Source organism: Balaenoptera ricei, chromosome 2 (assembly GCF_028023285.1).
Source record: "Balaenoptera ricei isolate mBalRic1 chromosome 2, mBalRic1.hap2, whole genome shotgun sequence".
Classification (NCBI taxonomy): domain Eukaryota; kingdom Metazoa; phylum Chordata; class Mammalia; order Artiodactyla; family Balaenopteridae; genus Balaenoptera; species Balaenoptera ricei.
In genome coordinates this window covers 122821163-122842960 of record NC_082640.1, presented here as the reverse complement: position 1 = coordinate 122842960, position 21798 = coordinate 122821163, and the positions used below count along the sequence as shown (strand labels likewise).

The 21798-nt window shown below is 35.4% G+C and overlaps 1 protein-coding gene across 7 annotated transcripts in view; it reads right to left on the bottom strand.

Moving 5' to 3' along the window:
- NPAS3 (neuronal PAS domain protein 3) overlaps nt 1–21798 on the bottom strand; it is an 845785-nt gene that overhangs the window by 629588 nt on the left and 194399 nt on the right. The gene's annotated exons all lie outside the window — the stretch shown is intronic.

Genomic DNA, 21798 nt, shown 5'->3' with positions numbered 1-21798 from the left:
TTGGAAAGAGTAAGAAATTGTAGCCTTTGGATAGTCAGGTCACGAGCCTGAGAAGAGTCTAAAAGGAAATAGAAATCTAGACATAGATCCAAACATCATAATAGACAAATATCATAATTTTTTAATGAGTCATACTTAGCCTTTTTTATTAAATGTTTTTAAAGATCAGAAGATTAGTTATTGTTAGTTCTAAGCATAATAATTTTCTGGGGCTATGTAAATAAAAATGGCCTCATCATTGAGAGATGCACATCGAGGTATTTACAATTGTAAAGAAATAATGTCTGGAACTCGCTGGAAAATACCAAAGGAAAAAAATGAAGTGGAGGTTAGATAAAATAAGATTGGAAAAATATTAATATTTGTCAAATCCAGATATGAGAACATGGAGATCCATTACTCTATATTCTTCTTTGTTGTGTGTTTGACATTTTCTGTAATAAAAAGTTTACATTTCAGAGTTTAAGTACAAGTGCCTAACAGTTCTAGATTGACACAAATGTACATAAGTTGGTACATAAGAAAATGCTCTTTTCAGAGCTTTACAGAATTCAGTCACTGTCAAGGGCCCACTCTGAGCCAAGAATGGTGCCCACTCTCTAGCAGTGATGAGGAAGCCTGGGGCTCTCTGCCCATCTCTGCAGAAGGGTGGCAGGCTCAGGCTTCCTCTGATAACTGAGGGTAGCAATCAGCCCTAGGACCTGGCTCTTCAGCTTTTCAGGCTCGGGTTAGATGTCATCTCCTCAGAGCAGCCATTTCTATTTCCTGCATCTTATCTCGTCACCTTATTGGCCTCTACCTCAACCCCTGGTTGTTTCCTTCAGAGTACCTAAACACTTTATAATCACTTTAATTTTTCTTGCCCTTCATTGTCTGGCTCTGTCACTACAGAGCAAACAGGAACCCTGTCTTTCCTGTTCTGCCCCACATTTTTGGCTAAAGGGTTAGCAACTATTGATCCCTATCCAACATGTCCCACTTACACTGCGGAGTACAACATGAGCTACTGCTTCTATTCTCAAGAAGATATACTCCTGTAAGACCACAGAACCAGCAACACATAAATCAATGTGCCAAGTAGAGTGACACATCAATGTGTTAGTAATAGTTTCCTCATCCTCAACTTTTATTTTCTAAAATATACAGCATTTGTTGACTAGAAGACAGTGAACTTGAGCTTTTGAATCCGACATACTTGAGTTTTAACTTCTATTAGCTGTAAATTTGGGGAAGTTACTTAGTATCTCTGATCCTTGCTACCTTCATCTATAAAATGGACCAGGTATTACATAACTCACAGGATTTTGAGAAGTCAAAGTCATATACATCTAAGTAACACATAATCATATATATAACACTTCGGATAGTGCTTGGTACATAATAGGCATTCAATAAATATGTGCCTTATGCCCATAATATTCTCTCCTTCTAATACTTTCAGGAAAACTGATACAAGAAATATTAAAAGCTTAAGCTGGGGAGATAACTTTGGTCATTAGATCTGCAAAGTACATTTAAATTATCTTAACATTCCCTAACTTGCTAAGCTGTCACCCAAGTAGAATAAATATGTGCTGAAACGTTGGTCATCTTCCAGCGTTCACTGTTTTTGAATTATGTGTATTTAACTCAACTTCAGATTTCTCCAAAATATGCTCAAGGACATATTCCTTCAATATGCACTACAATAAAAACTAGTCAGGAGAGTGCATGAACTAAACGCGTCCATTAGAGAAACTAGAAGAGAAACACCTGAAAGGGCACATACGAGCTGCCAAGGGCACGTGGCGGAGCTCCCAAGATGAAGTCAAAACCGTAGGAGGAAATGATTGTGGGAAGCAGACTTCAGGAGCTGTTCCTAAGGTTCTGTGACTTTTGAAAAACTGTTTTAAAAGTTTTTAAAAAGTTTTTAAGAAGTCATAACCTTTAAAAGTAATACAATCTATATTTGTAAGATGGATGGAGCCACAGACTTTCCTTTGGCTCACAGTTAGACTATTAATTCAGAGTTATTACTAAATCTGAAATAAAAGTTACTACTTTTCGATCACCTGTTTGCTTGTTTAAATGGTTTTAACTATCTCAAAACTGGGTTACTAAACCCAGAAAGATAAATTTTATATTCCCATTTTATAGACACTAAAATTAAGGCACAGAAAATGTAACTCAATCCTGGTATCACTAACAAGTGGAGAAGCTTAGATTTGGACGCAGGTCTTCTTGGATTTAAAAATATGCGCTTCCTCACCTGTTATATACTTGACTTCTATCATGCAAAGATTGAAAAAAGAAAGTTTTATACATAGTATTTATTATCAGTCTTGCCACAGTGTGAGTTAAATTTAATGATTTACAATTCTTTTATAACATATACGATATTGAAATAATGTAATTCCATTTTTAAAGATCTAAAATGATTAAGTTGTTTTGAATATAGAAAAACTTGCCCCTTGTACTTAAGTTGTAAGTCAGTATTGTAATTACCAGCAGGGTAGGACTAGAGCCTTCTTTAAGGCATCTCCATCTTATGGCCTTTGCACAAGGTGTTTCCTCTTCCAGGACTGCCCTTTCATCTATCTATTATTTATCGTTCTCATAGTTCAGGTTTAACCTCAGGTGTCATATCTTCAGGTCTTCTAAGAACACCCTGTCCAAGGGGTCCCCTTGATAGCCCTAATCATTCACCAACACCACTTACTTGTTTTGTTCTCTCACGCTTCTATCGCCTGCAATTCTTGATTTTTTAATGCTTCTTTATATATTTCTTAGCTGCCCCCCAAACACAGGAATGTCCACTAGAGCACCTAGTCTATCGTGTTCAGGTTCTCTACCTATTACCCAGAACAAGTATAGTGGGTCCCCAAACTTCAGTGTGCATCAACGTCATCCAGAGGGGTATTAAAGAAGATTTCTCAGTCCTACCCAAAGTTTCTGATGCAGTAATTCTAAGGTTGGGCCTGAGAATTCAGTTTTGTAATATGTTCCTAAGTAATGCTTGTGTAAGGAATTCATAAACTACAGTTCACAGCATAATCCACTGACGTTTCAACTGCTTGATGATTTTGAACACTATGCTTCAGCCAAGTAACAGATTCTCTCCCAAAGAGATAAATGTGAACATGAAATTTTTAAAGGATTAATTTTCAAAAAATTTCCAAGTATAAGCTTTAAGTCCCTCTTTCACTTTTTACGTGTAATTAGTATCATTTTTAATAGTTAACATTTACTGAATACTGACTCTTAGTGTCAAGCAGTACCCGAGGCACTTTTTATGTATTATCCTCCTGTCATCTTCTCAAAAACTTCACTATAATATCCCCATCTTACAGATGGGCCAACTAAAGCACAGGGACACCAGGTAACTTGCCTTGGTCATTTGCAAGTAGTTAGGAAGAAACTTAAAACCAGGCAAGCCAGCTTCAGATCCCAATTCTTAAATATGACGGTGCACAGTCTTACACAAGGTACACATTCCACCAACAGTAGATTTGGGAAAGTTAATATAAAATATACTCCTCTTTCCTGATTCATGGGTCACCTGAACAACAGGTTGTACAAGCTATGATTTTTTTCTCTTGCCCACCAACAGAATAGGAGATAAATAAGGAATTCTATACTTATACTACCAAAGGGAAATGTGCAATTACGAAACCTCAACACTAGACAAATACAGAGTATGTGTGTGATGTATTGGCTAGCTCTGTCTGTGAATGTTCCTGCAATGTAAGAATTTCTTTATCCAAGGACAAGTTCTTTCACCTTCCCATCTGTCCTGTGAATTTTTAAATGTCTGAGACAGGTGGCCTGTTGGAAACCTAAAACCCTGTGGGTCTAAGATATGATTAAAATCTGATGTTAGGCTCTCTGATAAAGAAGATTCCTATGTTTAGGCAGGAATTTGTAAGTAACCTGCAAAATGTATCAAAGATAACTTGAACCCTACATAACCAAAATCTCTTTAATTCTATAATAGCACATGCTAGGACAAACTTTAGCTTGCTCAATTTCCCCACAGAAAACTCAGTGATGCCTACATACCACTGACATGAAGGAATAAAATGTAATCAAATAACCAATTTTTTATGGTTTGGGTTTTTTCCCCCCTTTCTGAATTTACTAGTGGTTTTAGAAACAACGTAGCCTGCTCTTCTTTTCTTAAAGAGTTCTAGTACACTAGTAGTTTTTCAGTTTTATTCTTGATTCTATCTTTAGTAAATGTAACTACAGTTCTCCCAGCAATATTTATAAATACCGCATTAATGATAGTTAATAAAATCAGTTAATAATGCAAGCTGAGTTCCATAATTGCATATTACAGAGCTCATTGCAAAATATATTACTCAAAAAATTGTAACCATGATTATACTTCACATAAGTGCCTAGCGCATTGTGACTTCTCTGAAAACTAAAATGCACAAGAATTAAAAGGCTATTTGCCACGAACCACTCCCCAGTTTATATTTGTCAATGGAGAGTACAATACAATTTATTAAACACAATCCATTTCTTTCCTACTAAAGGTGGAAGGAATTTAATTGAAATCTATTTAGTGAGAACTTAAATCTATGCTGAGTTTAAAGTTTGGCACAGAATACTAAGCAATGATCATGTAGATAATTAAAATTTTAAATGTTAAATGATTTATCGTCTAATAAATAATTAAGGGAATTTAAAAATCCAAGTAAGGAAATGTTAGAGAGAATATATATTACCAATCTCTTTTCTAGAACAATAATATATGAGGGTACGTTGCCTACATTTTGTTACTGGTAATGTCAGAAGTGGCTTTAATTTAAAAAGCTTTAGCAAACTTAATGAAATTAACCTAAATTGATTGCCATTCTGATCCAGCAGGTATTAAACACAAGGTAAAAACAAGGCCACTGTGACAAATTCAATAGATCAATCTGCAGTGATGCAAAAATCCAATAAATTGAAATTTAACTAGAGAATATTGCACAAATGCCAATCCCTTCTACAAAATAAAGGAGTATGCATTTGAGACTAAATTACTTACTGTAACTACCATGAAATCTATAATTGTGTTGTTCTTTGATTCTACAGCCTTTGACTGGTTTCCTTCATTTTTAATGTTCCTATGTTTTATTATTTTCAGTGCACAGACTGCATCACCTAGGCCTCCTCATTGCTCTTTGTTCATTCAATCATAAATCTTTACTAAGTAGAGATCTATCTTTGCCAAAGAAATACACCTTTCCAAAGAAGTTTTTTAAAGAAGTTTAAATTAATGAACAAATTACCAGAGGACATCTGAAGAGACAGAAGTCTCTTTACAGTAGTGAAAATATGGTAATATTAAAAAATTTAAAACTGAGCACTATTACTCACCATTTTGATGTTGCTGGAATCCCCAAAACATAAATAAATACAAACAGAAGAATGTGCATTTATTTGTCATCTACAATATCACATCGGGGAAAATACCTACACAATTTCTGCTGACACAATTTCTGTAGATCACATCCCTTGCCCCTATACCTCAGGTTAGCTTGTTGAATTTTGTCAGAAAGTAAAAAATCTCTTTCATGAATGTGTTTCATCTACCCAGGAACTATGACTCTGGTTTATATTCATATCTCTTAAGCAACTAGCACAGTGTGTAATATATAGTCTTCACTCAAAAAAAAAAAACTTTGAAATTATTTGAAAGTACACAGGAGGAAAGTAAAATAATAGATGGAAGAAAGGCAGTCGGGAAGGAGAAGAAAAGGTTGTCAAAAGGGGTACACGGAAGTGGTTTGAACTGGCTTTGAAAAATTCTTCCATCAAAGCAAAAAATTGAGCATGACTACCCCAATTTCAAACAGTGTTTTTATACCAACAGACATTCAGATTATCATGCCAGGGATGAAATTTGGCAACAGGGGAACAGCACTCATCACGAGGCAAAAGTTTTAAACTAGGGTCAGCAAACAATTGCCTGTGGGCCAAACTTGGCTCACCACCAGTTTTTATAGATACATGAGCTAAAAATAGCTTTTATGTTTTCAAATAGTTTTTAAAAATCCAAAGAATATTTCATAGCATGTGAAAATTATATGAAATTAAAATTGCAGTGTCCAGAAATAAAGTTTTATTGGTACACAGAAACCTTGATCAGGAACATAAATCAACTGCATGTATCCAATCTGACTGTACTAACCTAAAAGTTAAAATTCTGGATAGAAAACCCTGGGTAGAGGCCTTAAAAGGTCATATTCCAGGCAGACCTTAGAGTTTTCCTTAAAACCACAATATCAAAATCAGTCTGAACACAGTACAAAACAATTTTGTCAATATCTTGCATGTTACTAATTGTCATCTTGGTTTGTTAGGAAGCAGAGTAAGAATCAAAAAGTCCTGGAATCTTTTTCTGAAAGGAACAGAAATGACTGATGTCACTGTACTTTAGGTATCTTTTTTTTTTTTTTTTTTTTTTAGTATTTATCATCTCTTTATGGGACCAACACCCTTAGCATCTTAAAAAGATGAATGGTTTTAGACTTGTAAAAGCCTTCAGCATCAGTGAATGAAGGTGGCTGCACAAGTACAATGTCCTCTCAGTGGTAAAAAGGAGTCAGTGAGCATGTGTCCCTGTGTAAAGGTGGCCTGTAAACCATGAAACAGGAGACACCTGGTCTATGGGCTTCAACTCTCAGCTTCTGACCACTAAACGCTCACAGACATTAATCTAGGATTAATAGCGAACGTTTTCAAAAAGATTATGGGGCTTCCCTGGTGGCGCAGTGGTTGAGAGTCTGCCTGCCAATGCAGGGGACACGGGTTCGAGCCCTGGTCTGGGAGGGTCCCACATGCTGCGGAGCAACTAGGCCCGTGAGCCACAACTACTGAGCTTGCGTGTCTGGAGCCTGTGCTCCATAACAAGAGAGGCCGCAACAGTGAGAGGCCCGCACACCGCAATGAAGAGTGGCCCCCGCTTGCCGCAACTAGAGAAAGCCCTCACACAGAAACAAAGACCCAACACAGCCAAAAATAAATAAATAAATTAATTAATTAATTATATAATTAGCATATGGCCTATCAATAAAAAAAAATATTATGCACACATTCTTCAGGCTCAAAGGTGAGTTAAGTAAAAGTGTAGTCAGGAGCATAAAGCAAGGGCAAACTTGTGCAAGGCCAACTAATCTCATACGTGTAGTGCTACATCCATCAGCACAGCTGTCAATGCAGTGAACTGGAGACCTGGCTTTGCTTTAGAAATAGCTCCAGCAGCTCACCACCAAGGCTCTGGGAGCCAGAGCGGAAATCCAAACAAGGAAGTAGCAGCAGCAAACAGGGAAGAGAGAAGGCCAACTCTACCAATATCCTTCCACAATGGAATCTCTAAGATTTACGCAGCTAAGAGGTTCCCATGAAAAGATGGCAGCCTGGACCGACACTGAACGCTCTCCTGATACCACACTAAAACCACAGTAAAGATTACTTTTTAAATGACATGCACCCATAAGAATAGGGAAAACAGAAGAAGAGCTATCAGCCATAAAATTTTTCTAGGTGGTAGGAAGATGGATTAGCAGCAACTGGCTGAGCACCACTGAGACAAGGGAACCAGAGCCAATAGGACGGAAAGTTAAGACATAACCCCGTATACCACAGAAGTCACAAAGGTTTTAGGACCTGGAGCACCAGTGATGTATGGAACTGGCAGAGAGAGTGATGTTGTAGGAAAGCATGCAGCTAAAATAAGGAGGATTGTAGGAAAGCTGTTTGAGAAGCAATTAGATGTCAGTCCAGGGGCTAGGACTACCTCTGTGGAAATAAGAGTGGGAGGTCTTAGAGGTTTATTCTCTGGAGACGGATAAACTAGGGGATAACCAGGAGCAGCTGAGGACCCAAAACAGGGAGATTAAGTGATCATACACACTCTGAGAACCCCACCCTTTTCCCCACAGGGCTTCCAGAATACCTGCAGCCCTCCAAGGTAAGAGGTCGAAAGTTGCGTCTTTGAGGAAGCTGACCGGTCCAACAGGAGAAATTTAAAGATAACAGATGTTGGAGTTCCCTACAGTGTTCACCTGGACTATGCAGTGATGAAGTTCAAAGTCAACAAACCCAATTAATGCACTCAGAATGTCCAATCCACTTAACCAGAAATTGACCATCAAAGATTACAAGACAGCTGATGAAGTCTCTAACATGGACTAAAAATACCAGATGAAACAAACAGAAAATGGTAACTTGGAAGAAACAGGCTAAGCAAAGAGAAGAAAAGTGAAAAACAAATATATTTTTATTATTAGTCATCACAGAAAACAGAAATTGCATCTAGAAATTGGAACAGGACAGAATAAAAAGAACATTTAGAGAACAAAAAGATCTTAAAAATTAAAACTATAATATGAATGAGAAAAAAAAATCAGTAAAGAATTAGAGTAAAATTTTAAGGCAATCTCCTAGACAGCAAAGCAAAAAGATAAAGTAAAAATATAAGAAAACAAATGGTTCACAAATTCCAACATCCAAATAGGCATGCTAGAATCGGAAGAAGAAAATAGGAAAGAAGTCAAAGTAGTTACTCAAGAAGATTTTCCAGAACTGAAGGATAAGTTTCCAGATTAAGAGCCCACTGAGATCCCAACACACTGAAAAAAAAAAAAAAAAAGTAGATTCATTCCATGTCACATATCAGTGGGAAATTTCAGAACATCCAGTGAGAAATCTACATACAAACAATCATCAAAATGTCTCAGTGTCTCTGAAAAATGAAAACAGATGCTATATGCCAATGGAGAAATAACCTCAAATTCTGAAGTAAAATTATTTCTTCCCTAGAATTCCACACAAAACATTAATCAGATGGGAGGGTGGAATAAAAAACATTTTTAGAAACTCAAGGTTGCCCCAAATTTACTTTTCATACACCCTCTCTCAGCAGATTACCAGAGGATGTGCACCAGCAAAATGAGCAAAAATTGAGAACACGAGACAATATTGGCAAAATATGAGTGCCATATTTGTAGTCATGCTAAAGAGGGAGCTAAGTATAATGAATGTCAGTGGAACCATCGATCTTGCTGGTGAGATACACAACAGTTATGGTTCACTGTGGAAATCGAGGAGAAGGAAGAGAGGGAGGAGGAGGAAAAGTAGTGATGCTTCTAACATGAATGGCGGCACTGAAGCCTGGCATCTCTATGGAAATCAACGACTTGGAAAAGCTTTCTGATCCTTATGGACCAGATTGCCAATCTTGGCACCAGTGACTTGGGACCAAGTAAGTCATTTTTCGGGGCAGGATGGAGGCTATCCTGAGTATTGTAGGAGACTTAGCAGAATCTCTGGCCTCTACCTCCTAGATGTCAGTAGCAAAGCCACACACACACTTGTGACAACCACAAATGTCTACATTTTTGTCAGGTGTCTTTTAGAGGCAGCTAAATTGTTCCTGAGTAGGAACTAGTGCTATAGAGCAAATGAAGAATACAATTAAAATTTTCCTGATAAAAGGTATCTATGTAACATATCTATCCAACACTCATACCACACATGCCTGTCACTAGAAGGTGAGAAAAGGGGTACCACCTCTCTTGAAGGCTGAGAGGGAGACTAACTTTATTCTTTACTTATTGTAAAAGAATTTTGTATCACGAACATGCATTCTCTCTCCAAAAAATTTATGAAATTAAACACTCAAAACAAAATTACAAATGAGCACATCCTCATATACAACTATACTTCTAGGAATTTGACCTCCATAATAGACTGCTATGTAATCAATTATGTCATACCGTAAATGGAATAGTATGCAGCCATCAAAAAGAGTAGATTCATTATATACTAACATGGATTTCCAAAATAAACCATGAGGTTAAAAAGGTAAAGAGGAAAGCAGTGTATATATTTTATGCATACACAAACAAATTCACATTCTTCCCACCCCCTTTTCTTTCATACAAATTGATGGAAGTGGTTGACCCTCAAATGGGGAGCCTAGTTGCCAGAGGCCAGGGTTGTGGGGAGATAATATGTTCTTTTGTACCTTTTGAATTTTAATCACATAAATATCTTACTCATTCATATTAAAATAAGATTTGCACCATGTGAATTTTTGTGCTCCAGTAGTTTTCTTGGGTTACTGTCTTAAAAAGTAACCAGCAACCAAGGTCTCAGAAGGCCTCCTTGGGGGAGCAGTTGCAGCCCCACTGCCATCATGTAGAAACTGTTGTTCCTACAAGGATGTGCTCCAAGGAAACTTGACAAAGAGGCCCACTATGCCTCTGAATGGCATTTTATACTAAATAGAATAAAACAGAACAGTTATCATTCTTCCTTTTACCCCCAATAGAGATTCAGGTTCCTAATTATTAAATGTCAGAAAAAATGAATATAATGCAAAAAAGCCCATTCCTATTAGTAAATATCATAATAGAACCAGATTTAATTTAAAAAAAAAAAAAAGTTTTGCCCTGATCAGTAGGCTATAGAAGTCATTTGTAGGAGTGAAATAGTCTCTGTTTGGGAGTGGAGGGCCAGCAATGAAATTGGCTCAGAGAAGAAAGTGCCAGCAGGGAGGTGGGAATATGACTTCTCACTTAGACTGCTCTTAGGTTAAACTGGAGAAAAGAGCATGAGATCAAAGACAGGGGCAATGAGTTCTAGCTTAGCTGTACTCACAGTGTAATCTTGGGGAAATCATTTAAGCTATTGTCAAGTGGGGACAATTACTGAATACAGAAATGTGGGGAGGATTAATGAGCAAAGAGACGAACAACAAAGAGCATGTGAGGATTACAGCAGAGTAAACAAAATTTTCTAACTATAAATATTGAGTCTGTGTATTCAAAGGCAATCTCTAAACACTAAAATGCACAGGAGACTATGTGCAGTGGTTGCATTTTCAAAATATTAACTAAATGGTCAATATTTGATGAGTTTATTTTATAATAAGAATAATTTTTAAATTGTAAAGCAGAATAATGTAACCTAATCAATCAATCAACTTATGGCTGATACAAGCATCCCCAATGGTTTGCTGGAGTCTTTAGGTGAATTTTGACATGTGACACCATAGAGTCAAAATAACTTTGAGGAGGGATGAGGGTGGAGGAAGTACAGTTAATCTCTTAAACTTCAGCAGGTGTTTTTAATTCAATAAATATTTTTTAGAGTGCCCTCTATGTGTTAGACACAACTAGACAAACTAGACGGAACCTAGGTAAATAAGCCAGTTGCAGGTTAGACATATAATTTAAAAGGAAAGGCAGACCAAAGGAAAAGAAACAATATATTAAGGCAAATTATGATAAAAACTACAAGGAGAAACAAGTCATGTGCATCTGAAGGGCTAATGAAGTACACTATTTACAGCTGTAGACATTTGAGAAGGCAGCTAGGAGAAGGTATAATTAAGCATGTCTGAATGATACATAAGTTTTTCAATATTACTGGAGAAAAACTAATTTTCTAAAAAAAAAATATTAAGGTATTTATGAATCTTGGTCCTCATCATTTACAGGAAGTAAAAATACATTCTAATACTTCAGCATAAGAAGAAAAACCACAAAGTGTATCAAGTTTTCTAAAGTCATTTAAAGTATAGACTGTTCCTTTATATGTCTTCATATATTCTTACATTGATGGTTAAAGGTAAAGAAATAAAAGTCTGCTGTTTCATATGTCACAGATGTCTCACAGGTAAGAGCTGTCAATGAGCCATCCACCATCAGTGTATTGATGCATTGTGTCAAAACTGGCACATCAGTGCTCAACAAGTGACTTGCTTATTTAACTCTATGGTAGCCCTGTCCAACAGAAATACAGTGCAAACCAACTATGCACAATAGCCAAGACACGGAAACAACCTAAATGTCCACTGACAGATGAATGGATAAAGAAGATGTGGTACATATATACAATGGAATACTACTCAGCCATAAAGAAGAATGAAATAATGCCTTTTGCAGCAACATGGATGGACCTAGAAATTAGCATACTAAGTGAAATAAGTCAGAAAGAGAAAGACAAACACCATATGATATCACTTATATGTGGAATCTAAAATATGACACAAATGACATATCTACGAAACAGAAGCAGACTCACAGACATAGAGAACAGACTTGTGGTTGCAAAGAGGGGGTGGTGGGGGGAGAGAAGAACTGGGAGTTTGGGATAAGCAGATGCAAACTATTATATAGAGGATGGATAAACAACGAGGTCCTACTGTATAGCACAGGGAACTATATTCAATATAGTTCCCTGTGTTAAACCATAATGGAAAAGAATATGAACAAAATATATATGTGTAACTGAGTCACTCTGCTGTACAGCAGAAATTAAACACAACATTTTAAATCAACCATACTTCAATAAAATTTTTAAAAAAGAAACAAAATGCAAGCCACATAAGACATTTAAAATTTTCTGGTAGCCACACTAAAAAATTTAAAGGAAAAGCCAAGTTAAATTGTTAAATACATTTATGCTAATCTATTCAAAACATTATTTCAATATGGAATCACTAGAAAAATACTGGAGATAGTTTATATTCTTTTTTTAATTTTTGAAATCTAGTATGTATTTTGTCTTTATAGCATACCTCAATTCTGACTAGCTACATATTAAGTGGTCAATAGGCACATGTGGCTAGTGACACGTGGTCCTAAGGAATTACTGATACATCGAAATAGTGTCCATAATGCTAGCTCACAATAAATATGTGAATGAATGAAGAAGAAATGAATGAATGGCAAACTGACATAATACTCTTACATACTCATTATTCCTTAGGTTAAACCATTTTAATGTATTTCTAAACAAAGATGAGACAAGACACAAAATCTCCCCGAATCAGTAAATAAAAAATATAAAATTTGATAAAACTATGTTTTGTTTAATGTTGAAACAAAATTTAAATACTCAGGATGTAGTACATCCTGGGGCTACTTATATTGTTGTAAATACCCTTCAGAGAAGAAAAGTGGCAAGGGCAGGGGATTAATAAAAAGTAGACTTTCTGTTGTTTATTCACATTCAATTTTTTTCTTGAGAACTTTGCCTCTTGCTATTTATTGTAATTAAATATATTCTTATATTATGACCCAATTTTGAATTAGAATTTAAGGTGTACAAATACACACAAGCTTTCTCCGATTCATTAAAGCAATTCAATATTAGATTATTGAAGTGAAATTTTTCTTACTGTATTTATATGATAATTGCTTTCCTATTGGCTATGTAAATCTATCTATCTATATTGCAAATAGGTTTTATCTTATGGCCCACTTTGATGAACTGTTTTGGGTCTCCCTCTATAATTAGTGGGAAAATTTGCCATGATCAATTAGTGATGCTTGTCATGGGTACAGGAGGGAGTTCTCCCAGTTCATGTGCTATATTTGTGTCATGGCTAACCTAGTAGAAAGGCAAGAATAAACAGAGTATTCACAGAAGGTGTTATGGTTGATTGCATCACCTCTCACCCCTCTAAATTCATATGTTGAAGGCCTAATGCCCAGGACTTCAGAATGTGATCTTATTTGGAAATACAGTCCTTGTAGATATTATTACCTAAGTTAAAATAAGGTCATACTGGAGTAGTGTGGGCCCGTAATCCAATAGGATGGGTATCCATATAAAAGGGTCAATCGACTACAGTATTTGTACAAAGGAACCTATCCTGAATCTCATTTTCTTTTAAATTACTGCCTGGCACCTTCTAAAAGTCTAACAGAATTATAATTATCTATAATTAAAAAAATTTAGGAGTCATTTTCATTTCTATCTCTTGGCACACTATTTGTAATTTATTACCCTAATTATATGATAAGTTTGTCATTAATCTTTCTTTTTCTTTTCCTTCCAGAGAGTTTTAAAGCTGTAATAGACCTTAGAAATACTCTAGTCCAAATTCCACATTTTGCATATGGGGAAACTGAGTCCTGGAGAAATGACCCGTAAAAATCAACTGACTTTATAATGACTCAGAAAAGTCTTAACTTCCAATGAAATCTACATGGATATGCCTTCTTTACTCACTTCAGTAAGGGCATTTATATATTCAAAAAATGCTTCTTTATTCTCTATAAAATGTGGAAGAACGAAGATTAAATTCAATCAATTTCTCATTCAATTACTGTCAGGATGTTTTTACTTATTGCAAAGATAGATCATTGTGCCCATCTTTTGAAAAAAAGAAAAGAGAAAAAAACCCTGATATACAAAAATCTTAACTTGCCCCACATATAAATTAGGAAGTGATTATTTGCATTACAAAAGATTTCATTTTACCAAAAAGATATTGTAGCAAGTTTCCTTGAAATATCAAGTCCCTTGGTAGAGCACAAATTTAATCCAATTTACAAAGGGAACAGGGAGGCAAAAACTTTAGCTTAAGAATAACTTCTACTTAAAAACCCTCCCTGACTAAATAATGGCCTTCTTCTGTACTCCTCCTACCCTCCTGCCCTCTGGTAAACCTCTAACCTGGCCATTCCTCACTTATGCATCCTAGTATTCATAGAATAAATCATTGATTCAACCACAGTTTGGAGTAAAAAGGTACATAAGAGAAGCAGAGTCTCTCTCTAGTTCAGTCTTATTATAGGATATTATTATTATTGCTGGTTTCCTTTTCTGTGTATCCTCCTAAATTTCTCATTCCTTGAAGGCAGAGGTATGTCTTATTCATAGCTGAGTCTCCAGGACCTCGCACGGTGCCTGATTCACAGCATTCAGTAGATTTCTGAGTGCTACCATATGCCAAGTGCTGTTCTACATTCATAAATGTATCCTCATCTCATTCAATCCTCAAGCTCCCTGGATATGGGATTTGTACAGAGTGTGACACTCAGGCTCAGAGGTTAGGTAAGGCAGTCAAGCTCACACAATTCCAAAGTGATGGAATAGCTATGCAAACTCACATCTGTAAAACATTCTCAAGCTCATGCTTTCCCCACTTTACAAACTATCAAAATGAGATGTCTGTGGAACGTGCTGGAATGCCCATAACTCAAAAAATATAAGCAAATGTATTAATCACCAACACAGAAAAGATGCAGGTAAAAAGTGAAATTTCCCCTATTCCTTTATTAGTTCATCTGTTTTCTGGAAAGACATTCTATATTTCTGAACAGGACAATGCTCAAAGCAGGTACACAGTATCTGCTATATGAAATTGTAAAGCATCTACGACTCTTTACTTGTGAGTCATTTAAGGATAAAGCTCTTGGTAACCAAGATTTTCAAGCAAGAACATTCTATTATTATTCTTCTTTTAGTTATTTTTATAAATGCCATTTTTCTTTAAAAATAATTTTAAAACTGCAAGAGCCCAGTTTTCCAGTCATATGGGCCTGGGGTTACACTCCGGTCCTCCCATTTCCTGGCCATGTAGTCTTTGAAACAATGTTAGAAAGACAAATAAAGACAAAGAGCTGAGAGACTGGAAACGATTGGACATATAGCAAGAAAGGAAACCAACGTGCAAGAGGAAAAATAAAACTACACTGCATATGGCAAACTGTATAATGAGCACTGCAGAAAATCAAAGCACTAATGTGGAGAGCAATATTGCACTGCTCATCCAGAACTTAGAAGAATAAGAAAAAGAATTGAAAATGATGAGAGGATTATTATGAAGAACAGAAAACAGGTCTACCTTTTGAATTACACATATTACAATGGGAGGAAAAAAAGAACTGGAATAAAAGCAAACTCAAGGACAAAACTGAAGAAAAACTTCAGAGATTTAAAGACAAAACCTTAATTTAAAAAGGGGCAAAGAGGATGCAAATCAGGAGAATATATCATAATCCACATGAAAGTAAAGAAAAATTCTCACATACATTCTTATACCCTGGATAAAGGTTTTTAATACAGGGCCCAAGGGAGAAAGAAACCTGCATACCTCTGAAAAAAAACCAGCTTATCTTCAAAGAAACAAAATTCTGGTTGGCATCAATATCTTCCCTGCAATTTAAATACCATGAGAGAGACAAATGAGCAACACTTACAATAATTTAATTAAGAGGGAAAAGTTTGTAAGCCAAGATTTTTGTAACAAGCTAAGTTGTATGATGGTTAAAAAAAAAAAAAAATCAGATATTCAAGGGCTCAGAAAATCTAGCCCAAAATCCCTTAAAAATTACTTGATGATATACTCCAGTTAACTGGGAAATGAATCAAAATTAATGGAAATACTACGGCATAAAAGGACTGAAAGTTTGAAAGTTAAACAAAAATGTCTCAGTGAATGATGTTACAAAAATGTTACAAATGTTACAAAATGTATCCAAATTTTAAAACTGTAAAAATAATTTAGTGGCAATAAACTGAATTCAAAACAATAGGTTTTGCCCAAGAAGCACATTAAGATAAGTTAAACAATATTCTTCATTAAGGAAATACAAACAAAACCACACCTAACAGGATGGCTATAATTTACAAACATAAAACAAGAAAAAGAAAATTATTGGAAAGTATACAGAGAAATCCGAACCCTCTTATGTTACAAGTAAGAACGTAAAATGGTTCAGCCACTGTGGAGAAGATTTTGACAGTTCCTCAAAAACTTAAACATAGGATGACCACAGAACCCAGCAATTCCACTCGTAGGGGTGTGTGTGTGTGTGTGTGTGTGTGTGTGTGTAAATTGAAAACAAGTATGCAAACAAATACATGTACCAATAGGATTACAGCAGCATTGTTTACAAGAGTTAAGAGGTAGAAACAACCCAAACATCCATCAACGGATAAATAGATAATAGGATTGTGGTATATACAGACAATGTAATATTATTCAGCCATTAAAAGGAATGAAGTACTGATATATTCTGCAATGTGGATGAACCTCAAAAATATGATGCTCAGTGAAAGAAATCAGTCACAAAAGGTGATATATAGTATGATTCTATTTGTAGGAAATATCCAGAATAGCTGAATCTATAGAGACATAATACAGATTGGTGGTTGCCAAGGGTGAGGGCAAGAGAAATGGGAAGTAAATGCTTAATAGAAAGGGTGTTTCTTTACGGAGTGATGAACATGTTTTAGAACTGGATAGAGGCTAGTTGTACAACATTGTGAATATATTAAATGCCACTGAACTGTTCCCTTTAAAACAGTTAATTTTATGTTGTGTGAATTTTACACCTCAAAAAAAATAGGTTTAGTAAAAGAACTAGAAAGCAAAATAGGGAACAGGATAGTTTTTTAACCTAACAAATTGTAAGTTGCAAAAGCATAATTATCATACAGTCTTAAAGGAGCAGATAATACTTAAGAGGCACTTCCATTAAATCTTAAGAGAACTGCCAAATTTGTCTCAAGGACATAAAAGAATGCCTGAATGTTTGTTTGTTTGTTTATTATATTCCTCAATGGCAAGATGAGATATTTAGAAATACCAATCCTTCCCGATCCCTAATAAAAAAGGCCAAATGGATATTCATTAAGTTGACAAGTGATGTCAAAGTTTACCTAGAAAAATAAATAGGTCAGAATTTCAAAGAAAATTTACAAAAGAGGAGTAGACAAAGTTTTCCCCCCTTACCAGATACTAATATATTATAACAGTATAATAATTAAAGCAATATGATTCAAATATAAACACTGACATATGGCAGACCAAAAAAGCAAAGCCTGGATCCTAATATATGCCATGCAATCATTCAGAATGTTCAGTTTCCTCTTTAGCACCCACTACATTCCACATATTTTACTAAGACTGAGAGTCAAAGCCGTATCTCATTAGACATCAATATAATTTCAGCACTATAGCAAAGTTATGGGTAAAATATAAAAGGATCTAACATATTTAAAAATGTTAGTGGACATCTTGTCTTCTATAGGGAAGAATTACTTCTCAAGTGTAAAAGTAATGAAGAAATTCCAAAAGGAAGCATTTACAAATTTAAACATAGAAAAAGAAAAATGCTTATATCCTAAAATAAAAACAATTATGGAGCAAAAGCAAAACTGTAGAAAGTATTAAGGGTATAAATGGTTATACCCTTAATAAACAGTTCACAGCAATCAATTAAAATCACTGAAGTTCTAACATAAAAGTAGGTAAAGCCCATTAAATGACAGAAGAAATGAGATAATATAAAAATTGTTTATTCAATAATAAAAGATATACAATTTTCAATGGATACTAATCTTCACTATCAAATTAAATGCTTTTAAAAATCTATTAGTGTTAACAAAGGTATAATGGAATGATATCAGCCTCATACACTGCTGAAATGATGGCACACTTGCTGGAAATCAATCTGTCGTACAGTTGAACCTTGAACAACACGAGTTTGAACTCCATGGGTCCACTTATAAGCAGATTTTTTTCAATAAATATATTAGAAATTTGGAGGGATGTTTGCAACAATTTGAAAAAACTTACAGAGGAACTGTGTTGCCTAGAATAGTGAAAAAATTTCAGAAAAAGGTAGGTATGTCATGAATGCATAAAATATATGTATATATATAACACACAAAATATGTGTTAATCGACTGGTTATGTTTTCAATAAAGCTTCCAGTCAACAGTGGGCTATCAGTAATTAAGTTTTGGAGGAGTCAAAAGTTACATGTGGATTTTCAACTGCCTAGAGGTCGGTGTCCCAAGAGTCAACTGCATGTCTTTTGATGTACATATATATCTATATCATAATTCCACCTCATATAATAATCAGAGGAATGTAAATATTTCATATAGAATGTACAATAAGATATTCATCACAGGTTCATGTATAATAGTAAACACACAGGAAACTATCTAAACATCCAATCATTGAGGATTAGTTAATTAAATTACTATATATTCACATATTTTACACTATTAAAACATGCTTTTAAATGATATTTAGTGATATGAGATATGGTAAACTAATTTTTTAAAGACAGTCTTTAAAGTGTACTCTGGTAATATGAAAAGATGGAAGGAAATAGTTCCAAATTACAAACAGTATTGTTATGATTGGTAGGATTATCTATTTTCATATTTATATTTCCTTGTAATTTAAAATTTAAAAATTCTCCATAGTAAGCTCATTTTACTTTGATAACCATGGAGGAAATAAATAATGAGGTCAGTGTGACAACCCACTCTGGAGTAAATTATGAAAAGTATTATTCTGCATAAAATGATTTCATTAGCTCATACCTTTTGTCATTCCCCCCTTAGTTACAAAACAGAAGCATGGGTGAAAGCTCTAAAGCCCAAAACATTAGTAAAGAATATCAAGATGCTTAACATGAGGTGTTTCGTGATCAGTTTCAAGCAAGCATACATTGCTCATGCAATTGATTGGCATGTCAAATTCTTGACAAAATAATAAGTGACTCTAGGTGCCAATCACCGTCTCACACTGCATTTCATTGTACAGTTTTTGGTATCAATGATTAAATTATGATGGCATCCCCAAAACAGCAAACTGTTGAGAAATACTCTTCCTCTTAGGACTCTACTGCTCTGAGGCTCTGCCATTCTCTGGCCAAAAAGAAGAGGCAAACACCCAGATTGCTTCTGAATTGATGGTAGATAGCAGCCAGCTCTAGGAATTCCTAGTTACTGTTGGCCACAGTCAACAGATTTTCTTAATTCCATCATTTACTTTCAAATGCAGCCAGTCCTGACAGCTTTGACACAGACACCCCCCACCCATGACACTTTCCAGTTCACCCCATACTTTTCACTTCCAAGAATGCCCTCTGTTTTCTCTGTTGTTCCACAGCAGGAAAGGAGAAATTTCTGCTACTTTAAAAGGGGGGTGGCGGGGAGGGGTTTAGTGACTCTTCCCTACTGAATATCCAATGCATTTGAGAGTTAAGAATTATAATCCTGCATTGATGGGAAAAGCAAAACAAAACTGAAGTATGAAAGGGAAATGACACAGTGGAGGATGCATGAATTCAATAAATGAATGCAATGCAAATGAGAGAATTCACAGAAGAGCAGAGATAAATACTGCCAACACCAACACTTGCAGAAAGACAAGACACACTAGTCAGGGAGTAACAGGAAAAGGTAACACTCAAACAGTGGTCACCTGCAATGGTCTACATTTTCACCTGTATAAACAGCCAAACAAGGCAAATGAGCTAAAAATAATGATCCCTATTATTTTTTTCTGTTTTCTTTCCTCTACTTATATATTAACCGAAATCATCTTCTATCCCCTTATTTCCTGTCAACAACAGTACAATCCATTTCCTACTATCTGAGTGATGTATTAGCCACCTGAGTGTCAAACTTGTTTTTCCTCATTTTCAGGGGATATTTATGTCTTGATACACCACACTTATTTCAATATAATTTACTGTGCAGCAGTGGTGTTTCTATGAATTAAAACCAAGGCACTGAACCACACCACCAAAGAGGAGTGGTGAAAGTACACTTCATCATAGCCCTACTGAAAAATGTTTTAATATATATTCAGAATATGGAAGAATCACTGTAATTATTAAGAAAGAGCACCTACAGCAAATAACATGCAAAGTACACTAAAAAGATGAAAATTACTTAAAACTCAGCTATTCGTTCTTTTAAAAAGAAAGGACAATCACGCAGGCAGAACATTCTGGGACTGAAAGATCAAGACTGAAAGTGCAGACAGGGAAAGAATATGGAAATCTGAGAATACAGTCAATCAGTGATGTCCAATAGAACTATCTATGTTGGATGATGGAAATTATGACCCGCGTTATTCATTATAGTAGTGACGAGCTCTATGTGGCTACTGAGCCCTTGAAATGTGGCTAGCGCAACTGAGAAACTATTTTTAATTTGATTTCATTCTATTAATTTAAATTTAAATAGCTACATGGAGTTAGTGGCTACCATACTGGACAGTGCAGTACCATATAGAGTTTGTAATTAGAAAAGAAGCAACAAGGTGAAACCAACTGTGGGAAAAAAGGGTCTGAGGAATTTAATTCTTTGATGTGGCCACATACCCAATGCTTAAAATATTTTGAGTAACCACCTCCACACCTGTCTGCGTCTTCTCAATTCATCCAATCACCAATAAACTCCAATGATATGAAAGACATTCCCATCCTACCTGTTGGAAAATTAAAATTAACCATGTGAAGAAAACTTCTTAATTTTCATACCCATATTTGACCTTTTGGCAGTAACATGCACTGAATGAAAAGCCCCATCCAGGAAAAACTGATTGAATGGTATGGATTTTGGTACAATGGGATACTAGGAGGCTTACGTGTACATGTGCAATGGATGGCCAGCAGAAAGGGCAGGTGGTTGTAATAGATGTAAACAGTCTCAAAACCCTACAGTCGGGTATTAAGTTGTATCTGACTGTTATATATGCTTCATAAGCCAATTGATAATTTTGTAATCTTCACTTGAGGTGATTAAAAGACTGATGAACCTAATAGAGAATAATACTCATCTAGATTCCCAATTTTAAATTCCCAGACATCGGGAGTAAATCAATAATAGTCTTATGGGAATCCAAGGGGAGAGAAAACCTATGTCCCTGAAATAAGCTTTTGGAACTACACCATAACTGAATATTCCCCCCTCACTAAATATAGGGTATATACAATTAGACAAATGGAGCGTGTCCTCCAGAGCTTATTTTTGTTTTAGGACAAAGCAGCATTTAATAACGCATCCAGTTCTTTCTTCTCCTTCCTCTCTTTCTTTCTTTGCCAAGGCAAACAATATTGTAAGAGAAAACTGTCCAGAAGCCTTAAATTCCAGTTTCAACTTCTGTGTTGAGTAGCACATAACCATGTGGCTCAAAGGAGCCCCCTATTTTCATGCCTAATTCCAGAATTTTAGATACATTTCAACACTCATATTAGCATTCTG